The 14452-nt window shown below is 50.3% G+C and overlaps 1 protein-coding gene across 3 annotated transcripts in view; it reads left to right on the top strand.

Moving 5' to 3' along the window:
- ADCY9 (adenylate cyclase 9) overlaps window positions 1-14452 on the top strand; it is a 191649-nt gene that overhangs the window by 30238 nt on the left and 146959 nt on the right. For 2 of the 3 annotated variants that reach the window (XR_013831460.1, XM_079943672.1), the window contains exon 1: window positions 13719-14290. The gene's annotated coding sequence lies outside the window, so the exon portion shown is untranslated. Of the gene's footprint in view, window positions 1-9849; window positions 10024-13718; window positions 14291-14452 lie in introns of those variants that run through there. The other variant, XM_079943673.1, reaches the window with a different exon arrangement.

Genomic DNA, 14452 nt, shown 5'->3' with positions numbered 1-14452 from the left:
TGTCCTGGGTATTCCGTGCTTATTCCACGACTCAAAATGATCTTTCAAAATAAACCACTGTCAAAGTAGTGTTGCAGATGAGGGAGGAAAGCCCAAATTTACATCTGGTTTCACCAAGGAAACCTCATGTGGTAATCACTTCTTTTCCACTCTTACTAGTGGTCTGACATGTGAATGGCGTTTGCTGCGACATAAGCAAGCAGGCTGCCTGCTGGGTGCAAGTCAGCTTCTGATCAACGCAAATCAAGGGTCTGCCTGGGGAGTTTGTTACATGGATGTGTGATGGGGGTGTGGTCAGCAGATCACCACTGGGTGTGAAATGAGATGGAGAGTTTTCAGTGTTCGTAGCCACTCACTTTCATGAGAGCAGCAGGAGCAACCAGGCTTGAGCCCCTTTGCACGAATGTCTTCTCTATCCTCCCGTCACTTGCTCAGGCTGATAACCTTGGAGTCATCTTGACTCCTCTTTCTTTCACATTCCTTGTCAGATCCATGAGCACATCCTGTTGGCTCTACTTGAGAATATATGTAGAACCTAAACCACTTTTAACTCCATCCACTGGTACTATGCAAAGCGAAGCTACCGTCATTTCACACCTGGGCCACTGAAATAGCCTCCTAGCTGGGTTTCCTGCCTCTGCCCTTACTTATAATCTATGCCCAAACACAGTGAGTAGAGGGATTCTTTTTTTTTTTTTTTAAGAAATTTATTTTTTTATTTTTGGCTCGGTCGGGTCTTTGTTGCTGTGTGCGGGCTTTCTCTAGTTGTGTGAGTGGGGGCTACTCTTAGCTGCGGTGCGTGGGCTTCTCTCATTGCAGAGCAGAGGCTCTAGGTGCACAGGCTTCAGTAGCCATGGCCCATGGGCTCTAGAGCACAGGCTCAGCAGCCGTGGTGCATGGGCTTAATTGCTCCGCGGCACGTGGGATCTTCCTGGACCAGTGCTTGAACCCTTGTCCCCTGCATTGGCAGGCGGATTCTGAACCACTGCGCCACTAGGGAAGCCCGAGGCATTCTTTTTTTAAAAATGTAGGACGAATCACATAACTCCTCTCAATGCTTTTCTTTTTTAAAAATTAATTAATTTATTTTTGGCTGCATTGGGTCTTTGTTGCTGCGCGTGGGCTTTCTCTAGTTGCGGCGAGAGGGGGCTACTCTTTGTTGCAGTGTGTGGGCTTCTATTGCGATGGCTTCTCTTGTGTGGAGCGTGGGCTATAGGCACACTGGCTTCAGTAGTTGTGGCACACTGGCTTAGTTGCTCTGCGGCATGTGGGATCTTCCTGGACCAGGGCTCAAACCCGTGTCCCCTGCATTGGCAGGTGGATTCTTAACCACTGTACCACCAGGGAAGTCCCCTCAATTCTTTTCAAAATTCTCCAGATCCCCATCCTGCTTGGAGTACAACCTCAAGTCCTTATGGTGGCTTATAATCCCCATGACCTTTGTGAGTTCACATCCTGTGACTCTCCCCCTGGCTTACTCCACTGGGGCCACACTGGCCTCCTTTCTGTTCCTGGAACCCACCAGGTGGGTTCCTGTCTGCAAGCCATTCCTACCACCCTGATTCTTCCCTCTGCCTGCGACATTGCTCCCCGATAGCCACATGATTCACTCCCTCACATCCTTCAAATCTTTGCCCAAACGTTCCTTTCTCAGTGAGACCTACCCTGATCACCCTATTTAAAAATTGCATCAATCCTGTAATCTCTACATATACATAGGGTAAAACTACATGAGGCTGGTCAAAGGACAACGGGAGAACTGTAAAGTCAACAATTCCTGGAGTTCCCATAGGCCTGGAAAGTATTCGAGTTTCAAGCAGCTAGGGTGGAGAGTCCTCACTGAATACACAGGACATTCTTAGAGATTCTAGAAGGGTCTAATTGAGCTAAACTATTTCTAGAGTAAAGGATATTAAAGACTTGTCCAAACAAAGCTTAAAAACATACCTTGAGAGAACTAACTTAATCTGCAAGTAACCCAACTACCTGTTAGAACAAAACCTAACACTCAGTGATGTAGAATTTACAATGTCCAGCATCTGATGACATGGACATGGACATGGACATGAAAATGGGGCGGGGGTGTGTGTAAAATATGACCTATAATCTAGAGCAAAATCAGTCAATAGAAACAGAAATGACAGAGATGATATGCTTAAAAGACAAGACCTTTAAAGCACCTACTGTAAATATGCTCAAGGACTTAAAGGAAATTACGAGAGAAGTGTAAGATATAAAAATATAACTAAATAGATCTTATAGAGCTGAAAAATTCAGTATGTGAAACATAAATTTCACCAGATAGGATTAATAGCAGATATGACTCTACAGAAGAACAGATCAGTGAACTTGTTAACATAGTAATGGATACAATCCACAGTAAAGCACAGAAAGAAAAAGGAAAGAAACTCCACCAGATCTTCTCTGACCTGTGGGACAATATGAAGCAGTATGTGTATGTGTGCTTGTATGTAATTAAAGTCCCAGAAAAAGGAAGGTCAGGAAAGAAATGTATTTGAAGAGAAAATGGCCAAAGTTTTTCATATGTGATGAAAACTATAAATCCACAGATCCAAGACACTCAAAGAATCCCAAGAAGAATAAAAATGAAACCAAACCAAGACACATCATAATCAAATTGCTGAAAACATTGATAATGACAAAAAGCTTTTAAAATTTGAGAGAAAAAAAGATACATTAAAAATAGAAGAGCAGGGCTTCCCTGGGGGTGCAGTGGTTAAGAGTCCGCCTGACGATGCAGGGGACACAGGTTCATGCCCTGGTCCGGGAGGATCCCACATGCCGCGGAGCGGCTAGGCCCGTGAGCCATGGCCGCTGAGCCTGCGCGTCCAGAGCCTGTGCTCCGCAACGGGAGAGGCCACAACAGTGAGAGGCCCGCGTACTGCACAAAAAATAAAAAAGAACAAAGGGAATTCCCTGGTGGTCCAGTGGTTAGGACTCCATGCTTTCACCGCCAAGGGCCCGGGTTCGATCCCTGGTTGGGAACTAAGATCCCACAAGCTGCACAGCATGGCCAAAAAAAAAAAAAAAGAACAAAAGTTAGACTTTTACTGCAGATTTCTTGTCAGAAACAGTGTAAGCCAGAAGACGCTGGAACAACATCTTTAAAGCACTAAAAGAAAAATACCCTATCAATCTAGAAATCTGTATCTAGTGAAATTCGTCTTTGAGAAAACATTTTCAAATACACAAAAGGTGAGAGAATCTGTTCCCTGCAGATAGGCACTGTGAGAAATATTAGAGAATATTCTTCAGGCAGAAAGAAGTGAAAGCAGATGGAAACTTAGAGGTACACATAGGAACACAGACCACTGGAGGGGTGAAATAGAAGAGTTTTTCTCATTAAAAATATTTCTTTGAAAGATAATTGACTGTTGAAAGCAAAATATGGAGAGGAGAAAACGACAAAACATTTCTTTGACTTTTTGCAAGTTGATTGGCCATATGACTGTGTTCTGGCCAAAGAAATGTGAGCAGAGGTGGTGTGTGCAGTTCTCAGGAGATGGAAGAAAGAAGGTGTGCCTTTCTTCTCTCCCTTCTCCTTCTTCCTGTCTGGAGCTCCAGAAACTGTCTTGGACAACAGGGTGATCTTTGGATATTGGGCAGTGACTTTTCCTTCCTTGGAAATGAAAGAGCAACAGATCGGGGGAGCCTGGTTCTCTGACACTGTAGACGGCCAGACCAGCCCTGGACATTTCACAGTGACAGCATGTTAAGTCACTGCTCTTTGGAGGTTTTCTGTAACCCAGAGCCAAATCCAGTTCTAACTAATATGATTAACTATTTGAAAGAGTAATGCAGTTGGTAAATCTCTGACAAGATGATCCAGAAAAAAAGAAGTCTCAATTACATAGTATAAAGATTTAGAAAGGGGACGTAACCATAAATGCAACAGAGATTATAAAGATAATAAGATAAATAATAATGAAAAACTTAATATCAATAATTTTCACACTCAGAAAAAAATCACTAAGTCAAGAAAAAGCAGACTCGAAATAGATACTTGTACACCAGCATTCATAGCAGCATTATCCAAGGTAGTGAAAAGGTGAAAACAGTCCAAATGTACATTGAATTAATGTGCTACATGCATACAATGGAATGTTATTCAACCCTAAAAAGGAATGAAATTCTTTTAATTTATTTTGGCTGCACCTGCTCTTAGTTGCAGCACACATGCGGGATCTAGTTCCCCGACCAGGGATTGAACCCTGGGCCCCCTGCATTGGGAGCGCAGGGTCTTACCCACTGGACCACCAGGGAAGTCCCCAGGAATGAAATTCTGACACACACTACAACATGGATATACCTTGAAGACATTATACTAAGTAAAATAAATCAGACACAAAGGGAAAAATATTGTATGATTTTTCTTAGATGAGGTGCCTAGAATAGTCACACTCATTGAAACAGAAAGTAGAATAGAGGTCACCAAGGCCTGGGAACAGGGAGGAAATTGAGACGTAGTGTTTAATGGGGACGGAGTTTCAGTCTGGGAAGATGAGCAAGTTCTGGAGATGGATGGAGGTGATGGTTGAACAATAATATGAATGTGCTTAATGTCACCGAACGGTACACTTAAAAGTGGTTAAAATGGTAAATTTTATGTTTCTGTTACCAGAATAAAATATATATATATTTCTTTTTAGGTGTTTTGGAACATGAGGATTTTTTGCAGTATAACTAGGCCTCCATGTAGAAATGGAACTCTGGCCCTGATGTTCTAAACTCGAGCTTTGTGACTTCTGCTCTGTCCTTGTCCTATCTTGGCATTTATACAGTTGGAAGAAAGAATGGGTGCAAATGTATGATATTATAGCAGTCAGCCATTAGGAAGGGCAAGCATAGCATCCATTCCCAGTGGGAAGCCTGTTAATAAAGAAGAGAGAATGGGCTTCCCTGGTAGCGCAGTGGTTGAGAGTCCACCTGCCGATGCAGGGGACATGGGTTCGGGCCCCGGTCCGGGAGGATCCCACATGCCGCGGAGCGGCTAGGCCCGTGAGCCATGGCCGCTGAACCTGCGCGTCCGGAGCCTGTGCTCCGCAACGGGAGAGGCCACAACAGTGAGAGGCCCGCGTACCGCAAAAAAAAAAAAAAGAAGAGAGAAGCCTCTGGAACTGAATAACTCCACTTTGCCACTGGGCTATTTTCTCTCGTGAACTGGCCATGAGGTCTGTTCAGCCGACCTGTGCCCTGGTCGGCTTTTAGCGTGTCTGGTGGGGATGATGTTTCTGGCCCCGGGCTGTGAGCAGGGCTCCCGTGAAACCAGCTCCCACTGCCTGCCTTTTGGAGCCTCTGTCCCAGGAGGCTGTTCTCTCATGCCAGCCCCTACCTTCAGAATCCCCTGAACCCCAGAAATGTGCAGGAAGTCCCTTCGCTGCGGGCACATTCCAGATCCGCGTGTAGGGCGGCTGCACCCAGCTTCCAAAGAGAGACTTGCAAAGCCGCCTCCCAAGCGTTTCTGCCTCCTCCTGACTTTGAGCCATGGTGCCCTCAGGCAGGGATGTGTCTGCATCTGTGCATGACATCATTGGTGGATGAGAGGTAGGCTCCTTTCTCTTCGCAAGCATGTTTCTGCAGCGCCCTGGTTCTATCTGTGAAAGCAGACAGAAGTGGGTGGGGGCATCCTGCCGATGTGCTCTGTGAAGGGCTGCCTCTGCCAGGGCAGCTCCGGCACACACATGCCTCCTCTTGACATGGTCCCACCCTGCCTGTCCTGCTTAATTGCCTCATGTCCCCTCTGCCCTGCGCCCAGCTGGCCTGCTCAACCTCCCCGGAACAGCCCACCTGCTCGGACCTCTCTCTGGGACATTTATCCTGCGGCTCCTGGACACTGGTTCTACTGCCCCCGCTATTAGAGTTCCCCAGAGAAACAGAACCAACAGGTGTGTACATAGTAGATGGATGAATAGATAGATAGGTAATATAAATGGGTGATCTAGATCTATCTAGAGGTATCTGTATATCTAGATCTATCCATCCATCAATCCATCTATTTATTTATCCATCCACCCATCCACCCATCCACCCATCCACCCATCCACAGGGAGATTTATTTTAAGGAATTGGCCCACACTATTGCAAGGCTGGCAGATCTGAAGTCTGCAGGGCAGGTGGCAGGCTGGAGACCCAGGGGAGAATTGATATTGAGCCCAAACAGGGCGTGTTTAAATCAAATGCAGTCAACTCTTTAAGCAGTGCTGGGCTCACCCTCCCCGTCTGCCTGGCTTGGGTTCCTGTGGTTTCTCTGACCCTCTCTCTGTCCTGTACTCCCCGCCCCCTGTCACAGCCCTCCACCCTCTTCCCTGCCCTGCTAATTCCTCTCCTCGCGCCCCCCCCCACATGGATGACATTCACTTGATTGATGGGAGAAGCCCCGGGTTTGTGAGTCGGGCAGATCCGGGTTCAGGCCCAGCAGCTCCGTTCTGAGTTGGTGACGTTGAACAAGTCCCTTCAGCCCTGAGCCTCGGGCTTCACTGTGAGGTGGTGACATCTGCCTCTCGTCCCTTGAAGCCCCTGGTGGGGCAGGCGCCTTCTTGGCTTGGACGTCCTTTTCTCTCCCGTGACCGAGTGCTGCCTCCTCCCTCATGGGGAGCCCCCTAGCCGTGCACATGGGTTGGAAGGCTCAGTGTGGTGTGTCGGTCAGGGTCTCCCGAGAAACAGCCAAGGGGACATGTGTTTACGGAGGGAGGTTGTGGGGACCGGAAAGTCGGAAATGCACGGCAGAGGCGGCAGCTGGAGAGTCAGGCAAGTCCATGAGTCCAAGTTGCTGTCTAGTCCGAATGCAGAACTTCTTCCCCTTGGGGGACCTCAGTCTTTTCTCTTAAGGCCTTCAACTGATTGGGTGAGGCCCACCCACATTAGGGAAGATGGTCTGCTTGAGTCAGAGGTTGTGGATTTAAATGTTAAGCACGTCTGAAAAACACCCACACAGCAGCACCAAGACTGATGTTTGACCACACAGCTGGGCGACATGGCCTTGTCAGTTTGACACATGAAGTTAACCTTCACACCCTCCTGCAAGACTCACCTCCGATGTTGCTGTTGTGAACTGGCTGACATACCAGGTATTGTGTGAAGTGCTTTCTTTGGCTCGTTTGATTTAATCCTCATAATAACTGTGTGAAGTAGTTTCTATTTTGGGTCTCAGTTTATAGAGCAGAGCTCCTATGTTGAGAGAGGTTGAGTAACTAGCCCAAGGTTGCACAGTGAGCTGTGGTTTGAAGTCGGGCAGTCCCACTGCAGAGCCCACCACTTCGGCTTCACACAGTCATGCTGCCTCTTCCAGAATCCCCAAGAGACTCTGCCCCCTTCCCTGAGCCCTACCGAGACTTGCAGGTCCTCAAGGCTTATCCCCTCCTCTGCCAATGCCTTCTCCCCCTTCCCTGCTTGTTGGAAGCAGGTAGCAGGTTTGTTGAATGTAACCGAAGTCCAGAATTGCCTGTGGCCAGGCATCTGTGACTCCACCTTGAGCCAGGGAGGACGGAAACCTGCCAGCTCTCTGCTGTGTCCCTGTCCTGGCGGCTGGGACACTCCTGCATGGCCACCATCCCTGTCTGAGCAGTGGTGGGGCCACAGTCCTGCAAACGGCACTGTGACCACAGGCTCAGCTGATAAGGCGTCAGGAGGAAGATCAGCTCTGGGCTGCTTAGTCAAGCAAGGTTGGCCCCCTCTCCCTTGCAGGGCCCTGTGGCCCGGCCACAGGGGATAACACGACTTCCGCCTTCTCGGGATACTTGAGCAGCCCAGGAATGAGGTTTTACGCTGTCCTGGCAACGCTGCCCTGGGCCTTTGAAATTAGCATTCTGTCCCCAACCTCCCTGAATCTCAGGAACCAGTGATCTCTCTCCTGCCTAGACCTGCACTGTGTTCGCCCATTGCCCCGGGCACCAGCATGCCAGCCCTGTTCCCCGATTCTTGGATGACAGACCGCCCGGCCTTGGTTTTGTTGCCTGCCTGCCGGAGGCCTGGCCCATCCTAGGGTTGTGGCCGGAGCAGCTACCACTGCAAGAACAGGGTGACACTGCAGGCCGACCTGCCTCCTTCCTGTAGTGGACTGAAAAGTGTCCCCCCAGCTCCAGACCCCTGGTCCCTGTGAATGTGACCTTCTTTGGAAAAGGGGTCTTTGTAGATGTCATTAACTTGAAATCATGAGATCCTCTTGGGTTGTCTGGGTGGGCCTTAAATTCAATGACAGTTGTCCTTATAAGAGTGAGACAGAGGGAGATTGGAGATCCCGAGACAGAGGGGCCACTTGAGGATGGAGGCAGAGACTGGAGCCATGCAGCCCCCACCCCAAGGAACTCCGGGAGCCCCCAGAAGCTGGGAGAGGCAAGGAAGGGTCCTCCTCCAGAGCTTCCGGAGGGAGCACAGCCCTGCTGACACCTTTATCTTGGACTTCTTGCCTCCAGAGCTGTGAGAGAATTAAATTTCTATTGTCTTAAGCCACCAAATTTGTGGTAATTTGTTACAGCAGCCCCAGGACACCAGTACCTCACCCAGTCATGGGTGTGGGTCAGGGAAGCAAGACCAGCCCTGGCCTGGCCTGGGAGCTTGATCCCCTCCAGCCTGCTGCCCAGCCGCACAGTACCCTGTATGTACCTGGGACCAAACACAGATGAGCAGATTGGGACAGGATGGAACTGGAGTAAACTGAATGCCACTGATTTAGAAGGTGGCATTCGGGGACTCATCTGAGTTCAGATCCTTCCTGGAGTGTTTGTTGGCTAAACATTTTTTTCCCCAAAGGGTGGGTAAGGATTGAATGAGGTAGTAAATGGAAAATGCCAGACACAGAGCAAGCGATAGTAATAGTACTTACTACTATCAGGGTGGAGCCGAGAGAATGGTGGGCCTGGGAATCTAGACCCCCTTCTGCACTGGAAACTCTCTGGACCTTCAGGACCTACCCGCTGTCTCGGTACCTGTCTCTGTGCCAGGGGCCAGTGTGTCCTGTCCCCCTGCCACCCAGCACTACCATGAGAATCAAAGGGAGGAGTATAGGCACAAATCTCTTGCAAACCATAGAGTATTTCATAAACCCAAGGTGCTTGCATTATGATTTACACTGTGTTTATCTGTGTCCTGATGCACCTATAACCTTTGTCTTTGAACGTGCCTCCGTGTAACTCAAGAAGGGAGGAAAAGGTGGTTTCCAAGCTTTTAATGTTTCCAGGATTTAAAATGTGCTTAAAGGGCTTCCCTGGTGGCGCCGTGGTTGAGAGTCCGCCTGCCGATGCAGTGGACACGGGTTCGTGCCCCGGTCCGGGAAGATCCCACATGCCAGGGAGCGGCTGGGCCCGTGAGCCATGGTCGCTGAGCCTGCGCATCCGGAGCCTGTGCTCCGCAACGGGAGAGGCCACAACAGTGAGAGGGCTGCGTACCGCAAAAAAAAACCCAAAAAACCAAAAAAAAAAAAAGTATTGGGGAGCTCAACTATTTCACATAAATCTTTTTTTTTTTTTTTTAAATATTTATTTATTTGGCTACACCGGATCTTAGTTGCCCCATGCAGGATCTTTTAGTTTCGGCATGCCAACTCTTAGTTGCGGCATGTGGGACCTAGTTTCCCGACCAGGGAAACCCAGGTCCCCTGCATTGGGAGTGCGGAGTCTTAGCCACTGGACCACCAGGAAAGTCCCCCACATACATCTTATCTCTTTTAATTCCCGCATGCATTCGTTCAATAAGGTGTTATTGGGCTATGTACCAGGCACAGCAGGATTTAGAATCTATATACACGACTAGATTGAAGACTCCTGGATTATAGAGGAGTCTGCAAGGGATTTTGGTTATCTTCTCTAATTGATCTTCTTTTGTTTTGCCCAGAAATCTGATCTTCTGCCAGCGTGAAGGCAGCTGCCCAAGACTTGTCACCAGCCAACAGGATGGAGGAAGTCAATGGTGAAAAACAATGTGGGTAGATTCCTACAAACTCACCCTCATCAGTTGAAAGAAGAAAGGACTCAAAGCTTGTAATCAAAGCCTGGGACACATGAGCAGGTAAGAGAGGGGAATCCCTTGTAGCAGTGGGTGGTTCTCCAAGAGGGTTGCCCACCTGACAACCAAAAATAATGTGGTGCTCCATCCATACGGAGCCAGTCACGGTTGTCACCCCGGTGACTTCTAGCAGCTCAGAGCAGAGGTCCTCACTGATCAGGTGATCATGCGTGGGAGGGCGGGCGAGGATGACAGGATGGGGCCAGCAAGGCTTTCCGAAAGCTTTTGTAGTTTGTATGGACGCATTCTGATTCACGTTGTGTCCGGGTGGAAGTTCTACACATATCACAGATGGAGAGAAAACCCTGGCAGATCTAGTGGCAACCCGGGTTGGATGGTTGGAGAAAGCATCTTCCCTGTACATTCAGGGTATCAGGCACCTTTATGCTGGGGGTGGAGAAGAAGGGACTCAGGGCCCTCCAGCAACTACCCTCCAGGTCTGGGGGAGAATGAGAATATAGTTACCTCCTTTGTAGAACTCTCCGTCACATGTAATCTGTCACCAAGCTTAATTAATTTCATTGTCTTTTTCTTTCTTTCTTCTCCCCCTCCCCCTCCTTCCCCTCCTCCCCCTTTTTCCTCTTCTTTTTACCATTATAACAATATTTTATTAGTAATCATCAAATACAGTGTTCAGATTTCCCTGGTTCTCTCATAAAATCTTTTCTAAAATTAAATGATTAATTTATTTTTGGCTGCGTGGGGTCTTCGTTGCTGTGTGCGGGCTTTTCTCTAGTTGTGGCGAGCAGTGTGCCGGCTTCGTCGCGGTGCGCAGGCCTCTCATTGCGGTGGCTTCTCTTGTTGCGAAGCATGGGCTCTAGAGTGCAGGCTCAGTAGTTGTGGCGCATGGGCTTAGCTACTCCACAGCATGTGGGATCTTTCCGGACCAGGGCTCGAACCCGTGTCCACTGCATTGGCAGCTGGATTCTTAACCACTGCACCACCAGGGAAGCCCTCATAAAATCTTATAGAGTTGATTGGTTTGAATCAAGATCTCGTTACCTCAATAAAAAATAAACCAAAAAAAAAAAAAAGGAGACATAAGAGCTACCTCAACCAATTACAATACACAGGCCTCATTTGGATCTTGATTCCATTTTCTTAACCCATCCCTTTCCCTTGGCATCTTTCCCAGCTACTACAAGCCCCTTAAAGGCAGAGATGGTGTGTCATCGTACACCCAGGACCTAACCCACAGTGCCAGGCACATCGTCCTCAATCCCAAGGGTTTAGGGAATGGCTCACGCCCTAACCTGGAGATTGAGGACATTCAACAGCAGGGAATGCTGCCTAACTGCTTCTAGAAGACATACAAAAGAGAAGGAGGGAGGTGGGTATGATCATTCCCTGTGTCTAAAAATCTGACATGATTTATAATGTCAAAGTCACCAGAAGTGGTGGGAGGACTGAAATGATTTGCAGAAGGGAGGAAAAGCACAGATAGGCAATCTTTCAGATTATTGAAGGAGATGAGGAATGGGGAGCTCGCAGGTGCACAGTTAGCACTGTCTCCAAGGGCTGCCTGTCCAGCTGGGTTGGTCAACAGAGGAGTCAGGGCCACCTGGAAGCTCACAGAGGGTGGTGCCTGGGCCGCTCAGAACTTCATGGCTGCAGGAGTCTGATCAGGTTTTGAATCTGAACTCTGTCCCTAGCCCATTGTCTGACTTTGGACATGTCACTCTCCAACCCCAGTTTCACATCTCTAAAATAGGGACAATGATATCTACCTCAGAGGGCTGTGGTAAGGACCAAAAAGGTCACAAGTGAAAGCATCCAGTGGTTTTTGGCACATTCGCTCAATGTAAGTTTCCTATTCTTGTCTCACTGACCGGCTTGTGCCGTGCACTCTGCTCTTCTGAACCTCAAATTTCTTCATCTGCAAAAATGGAATATGTGAGAGTGCCTGGCACATAGTTGAAGCTCAATAAAGGTTTATTTTTAACTTTTTATGATGTTTATTTTGAAACAATTTTAAAGTTGCAAAAAGTACTAGAGAGTTCCCCTATACCATACACCCAAGCTTCCCCTAATGTTAACATCGTGCCTAATCCAATAGTACAATGATCCAAACCAGGAAATTAACACCTCACAACTCAACGCCACTAACTAAACTCCAGAAATTATTCAAGTTTCCCCAAGACGGCCTTTTCTGTTCCAGGTTCCAAATCACGATCCAGAGTTGTTGTATCCTTTAGTTTTCTGTGACTTGTGACAGTTTCTCAGTCTTTTACTTGTCTTTCATGACCTTGACACTTTGGATGGGTACTGGTAAATAACTTGGAAAAACACTTCTCAATTTGGGTTCATCTGATGTTTTCTCATGATTAGATGGAGGTTATGCACTTTTTGCAGAAAAACCATGGCAAAGACACTGTGTTACTTTTTGGTTTTCTTTTTTCTTTATTGTGGTAAAATACACAACATAAAATTGACCATTTGAACCATTTTAAAGTGTACAGTTCAGTGGCATTCAGTACTTTCACAGTGTTGTGTGACCACCACCATCTAGTTGGGGTACATTTCCATCACCCGCCAAAGAAGCCCCTCACCCACTAGCACTGCCTCCTCATTCCCATCACCCCCACTCCCTGGCAATCACTAATTTGCTTTCTGTCTCTATGGCTTTGCCTATTCTGGACATTTCATATATATGGAATCATACAATATGCCGTCTTTCCTGACTGGCTTTTTTCACTTAGCATCATGTTTTCAAGGTTCACCTGGGTTGCAACATGAATCAGCACACCACTCCTTTTTATGGCTGAATAGTATTCCATGCTGTAGACAAGCCACATTTTATTGATACTTTATTTTCTAATTCAACAGTGAAACCTGGTGAGGCAAGGAGGGCGCAGACCCCCATGACTGGCAGGAGGTACTGTGAAGTGTGTGGAGAAGGGTCAGGACTGGTGCCCTGGGGAGCAGAGGACTGTACTTCACATTGCAGACAATGCTCGAGAGGCCACTGTCACACTGCCGCGGGAGTAGCAGACTCCTTTGAAAACTTCATTTGTGGAAAGGGAAAAACAGTTGTTCAGGAGGAGGGGGAGACGACCCAAGGATGGGAAGGGAAACTCTCCCTGGGGCTGGAGGAGTTGCTTCTCAGTGTCACCAACTTTCTAGGGCCAACCACGCGCCCTGGAGGCCCGCCAGGCCGGGCCAGCAGGGGCTGGGGCTCGGATTGCACTGCGGTGGTCGCCCCAAACGCGCTCAGGGAGGGCCTAGGGCCGCGGGTGACACTTGCTCATTGCTTAAGAAGAAAGGGGACCCTCCCTTTAGGCACAAGCAATAGTTGCAAACTTTCATTTATAAACAAGGTGTGCCGAGCAGGAGGGCAAACATTTTCATATCCCAAACGTCACACCCCAGTTGCTCCTTAACTATCAGATGCCCTTAAGTTTCCCGGAGCGGGTCTGGGGGGTGTCGAGCCGCGGGGAACGGTAGCCTCTCAACTTGCCCGCTGTCCCGCAGCCCAACCAGTGCTTGCAGCCCGCGGCCTGGACGCAGCGCGGCCTCGGGCGGAGGGCGGCGCCACAGCGCGCGGCCCGCCCCCGTCCCGCAGCCCTGCTGTCCCGGCGCGCGCACTGTGCGCGTACCCGGGCCCGGCGGCGGCGTGCGCGGGCCGCGCGTGCGCGCTGTGGCGGGGCGAGGGGCGGCGCGGGCGCGAGTCTGTCAGTGACAGCGGGAGGGGGAGAGGGAGGGGGCTGGAGATGGTGGCGGTGGCGTCGGCGGCGGCTCTTCCGACATGAGGCAGCGGCATCGAGGGGCTCGGCTGCGGCTGCGGCCGCGGCGGCATCTCTAGCTCGGGAGGCCGCCCCAGGCGTGGGCAGGCGGACGTCCCGGGAGCGGGCTCTGCGGCAGCGCCGCGGACGGGCCGCCGGCTGAGGGGCCCGCGCCCGCCGCGCCCTGCGCTCGGCGCCCGGCAGCTCCGGGGCGCGGGGTTGGCCCCGGAGGCCGGGAGGGGCGGTGCGGCCGGGTCAGGCCCCGCTAGACGAGCCGCGCCAACGGGGGCGGCCGCAGCGCCGCGGGATCCGCAAACTTGCGCCGGGCCTCGCAGCCCGCCCGCCGCCAGCGGAGCAGTAGAGCGCGAGGGCGCCGGGCGCGGGGCGGGGGCGGGGGTCCGGCCGCCGGCCTTGAAGCGGCCGAGGCGCCGCTCTGTGCGCAGCATGAGGGGCCCGCGGCCGCCGCCGGGAGAGCTGTGTTTGCGAGAGCGGCCCGCGGCGTGAGAGGGCTCGGCTGGACTTTCCCTCCGGAGCCGGCGGCGGAGCAGGCGAGTGCGCGCGTAGGAAACGCACCGCGGGCTCGGGCGGCGCTGGACGGGCGCGGGGGCGGCCGCCGCTCGGACCCCCGTGTGTTCCAGGTCCGGCCCCGGTGGCTGCGGTTGGCCTCGAGGGGGGACGGTGGAGTGGCGCTCAGACATTACCCGGTTGTT

Source organism: Stenella coeruleoalba (genome assembly GCF_951394435.1).
Source record: "Stenella coeruleoalba genome assembly, chromosome: 15".
NCBI classification, from domain to species: Eukaryota; Metazoa; Chordata; class Mammalia; order Artiodactyla; family Delphinidae; genus Stenella; species Stenella coeruleoalba.
Note: the sequence above shows the minus strand (reverse complement) of the source record. Positions and strands in the feature narration are given on the sequence as shown.